Genomic DNA, 6,683 nt, shown 5'->3' on the forward strand with positions numbered 1-6,683 from the left:
TAGCAATTAAATTGGAATGGTCAAGAATACATAAAAAATTTATGCAATTTGACATCGTTTTGACAAACTAAAATTTGATCTTATTTTTATGTCATTTTGATCTTTCTGTTCTTTTTATTGGGCAGGATTTCGATTTATGATCGATGTCAAATCGATTACGCAGTTTGAATCGACAGGAGGTCGACATAGGAGTCAAAAAGAAATTGATGTCGATGTCAATTTCGATCCCATTTTGAACCCACTCTTCGACGTCGGGTCGACATATTGTTTCTTACTGGGATTGTACTCTGCCGCTCGGTCTCTAGCACGGTATTATCGACTTTGAACAGCTTTCGAAGGAAGATCTTTTAACCAGATGTTTAGGCGGACATACACAAAACTCAAACGAGAGTTTTAACTTTACCGTCTGGCGCCTTGCTCCAAAGCACCTGAATTCCGGTGCAAAAATTATTGAAATCGCCGCCTTCATTGCTGAATGTGTCTTCAATGAAGGCTATTCTGGTATTATAAGAATAATGCAATTTAGCAATAAATATTGTTAGAAATTATAAATATTGGCCAACAATGCAAGATATTCGTCGAGAATTATGATCAGCAGCGAATTACGAGGCAGGAACGACGTAGATTAAGTAGCACGATAGAAGCTCTTACAGCTCGCAGTCAACTACGAATGAAAGAAAACGAATTTTTTGAGGAAGCGGAAGGTTTACTGTATGCGGGTCTGGAATAGCAGATTAACGGTAAGTGGCAAAAATCACTTGTCTCTGTTACTTTTCAATACCGAAAACTTTAAACGCGTTTTTCTCAAAACCACTTTTTTGAAATTGGGGGGAAAGATAACTCAAAAACTATTCGATCAATCGACTTCTGCTAAGATTTTTTAGTTGATTATCAACTATTCTATGTGAACCAAAAACATTTATAACAAAATTAGTTTAAACAATTATTTATGCATGAATAAGTCGAAATTTTTTGGTCAAAATTTACACTTTGTGTTTAAAGTTCCACAACTTTTACAATTTGATACTTTTTTGCCTATTTTTTTTTGGTTCATCAACAATAAAATATTAATTTTTAAAAAATTTTTTGTTTTTTTTTGTTTCAGACAAGAATTGGAGGCTGCAGATTTCCCGCCAATTTACAACTCCAGTGGCGAAGCACAATATAAATTTATTTATAACTTGATGTTCCCGTTATCCTTTTTTTATGAAAAAATTATTTTGTATTGTCTAAATATAGGACAAATTACCCTTAAAGTTTTAGAAAGATCGACATCAAGGCTTGTTCAGAAAAAATGCCCAAAAATCAGTTCTTTTTCAGCGTTCTAAACTAGGTTCCCCCCTTAATTAATATATGTATGTATATACCTAAAATCAGATTGAAATATACTTTATACTGAACAAACTAATTATCTATTAAAAGGATATGACAATACGCCTTCCGCCCCGTCACTATGTAGGGGCCGACCAGCCGCCCCCGGCGCTTAGCGCCACAACTCCGACTAAACACGCGCGCCGAGCGTGTTATTCGAGGGCAACCCCCACTCCGCAGCCCCCGCCAAAGCTCATCGGCGGGGGTATATAAGCCGTCGCCGCGGAGCGACGGCAACCAGTCCGGTCCCGAACCTATTCCTGTCGAGACCGTTCCTCCTGAGAAGAGAGTCGGGGCGCCTGACTTCTTCACTCCTCCTGCGAAGAGAGTCGGGGCGCCTGACTTCTTCACTCCTCCTGCGAAGAGAGTCAGGGCGCCTGACTTCTTCACTCCTCCTGCGAAGAGAGTCGGGGCGCCTGATTTCTTCACTCCTCCTGCGAAGAGAGTCGGGGCGTCTGACTTCTTCACTCCTTCTGCGAAGAGAGTCAGGGCGCCTGACTTCTTCACTCCTCCTGCGAAGAGAGTCGGGGCGCCTGACTTCTTCACGTCTCCCGCATCCTGAGGAGAAAGCCGGGGCGTCTGGCTTTTTCGCTTCCCGTTAGATCAGGTCCCGTTGGCTCCGACACCGGGCACACGCAGAAGGCCAGGACGTTTGGCTTCTCCACCACTGTCGGGCCGGGGCGCCTGGCCGACATAGACCAGCTCTCGATCTCGCTGCGTTTAGGTGCCGCGCTGCCATACTGCAACCGCCCTTCGAGGGCCTCCCGACCCCACGTCTGCTCCGCTCGTTATCGACCGAACCGCATTGAGCGCCCGGTTTGCCGACCGTAACCTCCGGACCGGTCCCGCCGACTTACCAACCGTCTTTTTGAACCTCGGTAAAATCTCGCTAACACGCGTTGGTTGTCTCGCGCTTTCTTGCATACCTAGCCCGGCAAGCATATCCGAGCGCAAGAGAAGTGAACCGTCACAATGGCGCCCGAACAGGGACCTGCACCGTGAGACACCAATTCGTCTGCGCATCCACTCATGAAGAGTTGAATATATCAATTATCAAAGGCTGAATTAGCAGCCGAGGTCAGAAGAGTAGGACTCGACGATACCGGCACTATCGACCACCTGCGACAAAGACTGTCGAAGTTCATAACCGCGAATCCTGAATACCGCTACGAACCTCCGGACGACGCCTCCGACGCGTGGGAAGACACGATGGACGAGCCGCCCGAAGCGAAGAAACCGGTATCGACACCGGCAAAAACTGCCGACGTTATAAACCAAATACGTAAGTGGGAATGCCATTTTGATGGCAAGAACCCTCTCGCATTTTTGGAAAGAGTAGAGGATCTGCGACTGGTGTATGGATACTCCAGCGAGCAGCTGATACTGGGCCTCCCTGAATTGCTACGGGGCAATACCTTGCTATGGTATTGCAACAACCGTGAGGCTTGGCGTTCCTGGGAGGATTTCGAGCAGGCGTTCCGGCTCGAGTACGTACCCAGGAGATACCGTGCACAACTGACTCGAGAAATCTTAGGCCGTTTTCAGAAGCCTGACGAGCCATTCAGCAAATACGCCACGGCGGTGCTGACCAGCATGCGGCGAGCCGGTGGTTTCACCGCCGCAGACCAGTTAGAACGGCTCTACGATAATATGAGCCCTGAGTACAAGATATATATTCGGTTGGACGACGTGACCACCCTAGGAGATCTGCGTGCCCAGGCCGCAGAGTACGAGGCAATTGAAAAACAACGCCGCAAACAGAAAGCAGCAGCCAAGGCTACCGCCAGTCCGGCCGTCGCCGCCGCCTCATACAGCCGCGAAGACCACTGCTGGCGCTGTAAGCAGCGAGGCCACACGCGAATAGACTGTCGACGGCCGCCCAAGAAGTTTTGCTCACAATGCGGCAAAGATGGAGTGTTAACCCGGGATTGTCACCCAAGGCCGGGAAACGACAACCGGGCCGGAGGAAACGTCGCCACCGACCGGTCCTAAAGGTTAAATACACTCCGCGGCCCCACGTCTCCGTCCATCTGCACCAACACCGACTAGAGGCGTTAATAGACTCAGGGTCTGAAGTGTCCTTCATCAATACGGACACGACCCAGGTAGCCCAACGCCTAGGGTACACCCAACGCCAGGGGATGGAGACCGTACATCTGGCCGACGGGGAACCAACCGACATACCGGGGACGATAACGCTCCCCGTCCGAGTGGGAAGGAAGATCCATTGGCATGACTTCCTTATTATGCCCACACTACGGAGTGCCATGCTCATAGGGGTCGATCTGTGGGTTAAGACGGGAATCGCGTTGAAGGCCCCCCCCCCCGCAGTATAGGTCGACTAGTCGCACATCGGCATGCGAAACTACCGGCCAGAGATTAAACGCACAGGACCCTGGGAAGGCGACTGAAAGAATTCTTGACCAGTGAGCTCCGGAAATTCGAGAACGTCCAGGGCCCGACCGACCGCTTAGCCACGCGTACGGCCCGGCCAGGAACCAATTAAGCAACGGTACCGAGAAACCCGGCCATGCAAGCCATTATCAATGCCGAGGTGGAAAAAATGGAGCGTGACGACATAATCGAACCAGCTCATGGGGCGTGGAGCTCCCCAATCGTACTCGTCCGAAAAAAGGATGGCTCACACCGGTTTTGTATAGATTTCCGGAAGGTTAATGAGGTTACAGAAAGAAATGCTTATCCTCTGCCCCAGGTCACCGCAACATTGGACAAGCTTTGGGGCGTTTGCTACTTGTCCACGTTGGATCTAAAGAGTGGTTATTGGCAGATCCCACTAACCCCGGAAAGCCGACCAATCACGGCCTTTACAGTGCCCGGTAAAGGCCTAATGCAATTTCGGGTAATGCCATTCGGGTTGCATTCCGCGCCGGCCACCTTCCAACGATTACTGGACAAAGTCCTCGGGCCGGAACTGGAGCCATACGTCTTTGTCTATCTGGACGATATTATCATCGTCAGTCATACCTTCTACGACCACCTCCGCTATCTAACCGAGGTATTCCGCCGTCTCCGACAGGCCAAACTAAGGCTCAATCCTGACAAGTGCCATTTCTGTCGGGATCAGTTACGTTATCTCGGCCACGTCGTTGACCGCTACGGTATCCGCTCCGACCCCGACAAGATCAGCATCGTGGCCGCCTGGTCCGCACCTACCACGATACGGAAAGTCCGGCAGTTCCTGGGAATGGCTTCCTAATACCGTCGATTCGTGGCAAATTTCTCGTCATTAGCCACCCCCCCTCACACGGCTTACCAAAAAGGGGGTGGACCTGGGGCCCGGCCGAGGAGAGGGCGTTCAACGAACTCAAGATCACGCTGATTAGTGCACCGGTGCTGGCCTGCCTCGACTTCAACCGCCGGTTCATCCTCCAGACCGACGCCAGTTCAAGTGGACTCGGGGCCGTCCTCACTCAACTCTTGAAGACGGAGAATGAGTGATCGCTTACGCTAGCCGCACGCTACAAGGCGCAGAGAAGAACTATAGCGCCACCGAACTGGAATGCCTGGCCGTGGTCTGGGCCATCCGTAAGATGCGCGGATACCTGGAAGGGTATCAATTCACTGTCGTAACCGACCGCCAATCACTGTGATGGCTACCTGGAAGAACCGGGGGGCCGACTGGGACGTTGGATGTTCGAGCTTCAACAATACGATTTCGACATCCAATATCGGGAAGGAAATGTCAACAAGGTCGCGGACGCACTATCACGACAACCGGAGGTCTGTAGTGCCGCAAAGTGTGGGTGGTACCGCCGCATTGTCACGGGCCTACGATGTCAGCCAACTGATTACCCGGATTACCGGTTAGACAAGGGGCAACTGTACCGACACGTCCTCCATGAGGTGGACTTCCGAGAGGTCGATCCCGGTGACCAGTGGAAAAGATGCATTTCACAGGAGGAGCGACTAAAACTTCTGCGCCGGCATCACGATGACTCGACCGCCGGACACCTGGAAGTGGCAAAAACCATCGCACGCATGGTCAGGCTATATTTCTGGCTAGGAATGTTTCAAGATATTACTCACTACGTGCGACACTGCCCCACCTGCCTGGCACACAAGACCCCAACCTGAAAACCGGCCGGGAACCTGCACACCGCACCTGTCACTGCGCCGTGGCAACAAGTCACATTAAATCTGATCGGACCGATCAACGCAGGGACACACATGGCTGCTGGTGATGCAGGACCGTTTCACTAAGTGGATAGAACTGCAACCGCTGCGCCGAGCCACCGCGCCAGCCGTCACCCGCGCTATCATCGAGGACGTTATATATCGACACAGTTGCCCGGAACAAATTATTTCCGATAACGGAACCCAGCTAAAATCCACGCAACTAGCAAAGCTCCTCAGGGTATTTGGGATTCGCCACCGAACCAATCAGTCCGAGCCCCGCACTGCAACCTGGTCGAGCGCACGAACCGGACGCTCAAAACCATGATCAGCATGTACGTGGGCAAAAATCACCGGAGATGGGACAAACATCTGCTCTAATTACAATATGCGTATAATACCGCACGCCAGGAAACCACCGGCTACACGCCCGCGTACCTCAATCACGGTCGCGAGCTTAATTGCCCTATCACACCCGGATGACCGCTGACCAAGAGAAAGCCAGCACCCCGGGCGATCAAACGCTGATTAGAGGAAGCCTTTGAAGTGGTGAGAATCGGTATGGCTCGGGCATTCCAGAAACAGGAGGCGCATTACAATCTGCGCCGACGCGATTGGAAGCCCAAGGTCGGAGAGCTCGTATGGAAAAGGGAACATCCCCTTTCAAAAAAGGCGACCTGTTTCAACGCGAAACTGGCACTTCGGTACAGCGGCCCTTGGGAAGTATGACGCATCGTATCGCCGGTCATCGTCGATCTCCGTGACACCCGCGGACGCTGACAGCGTCACATCCACGTACAGGACCTCAAGAACGCGCCCGACATTACCGATGTTACCAACGTTTCCGGTATCAACCAATCACACCCGCCGACCGTGACGTCAGCGGAACGGAATGCGTAAACGAGTGCGGCGAGGCCGAGCTGCCGAAAAACCGGGTATAAATAGAGTCGCGCGGTCGATGACCGAACAATTCGCTAAGCCAGCTAATGACGAGTAAGCCACGCATGGTGACGGCGAAAATGAGCGCAGAAGATATTTTGGAGGGCTTTGTCTCCGCCCAACTCCTCCAGAACTTGAAGATGAGTGACGACGACGACGACCGTACCGAGGATCCAGGACCGGTAACCAGCCCCGATAGCACTGGGACGTCAAAGAAATCGGGGCCGACCACCAGCCTC

This window comes from Wasmannia auropunctata, unplaced genomic scaffold, assembly GCF_000956235.1.
Source record: "Wasmannia auropunctata unplaced genomic scaffold, wasmannia.A_1.0 LD334168.1, whole genome shotgun sequence".
NCBI lineage: Eukaryota > Metazoa > Arthropoda > Insecta > Hymenoptera > Formicidae > Wasmannia > Wasmannia auropunctata.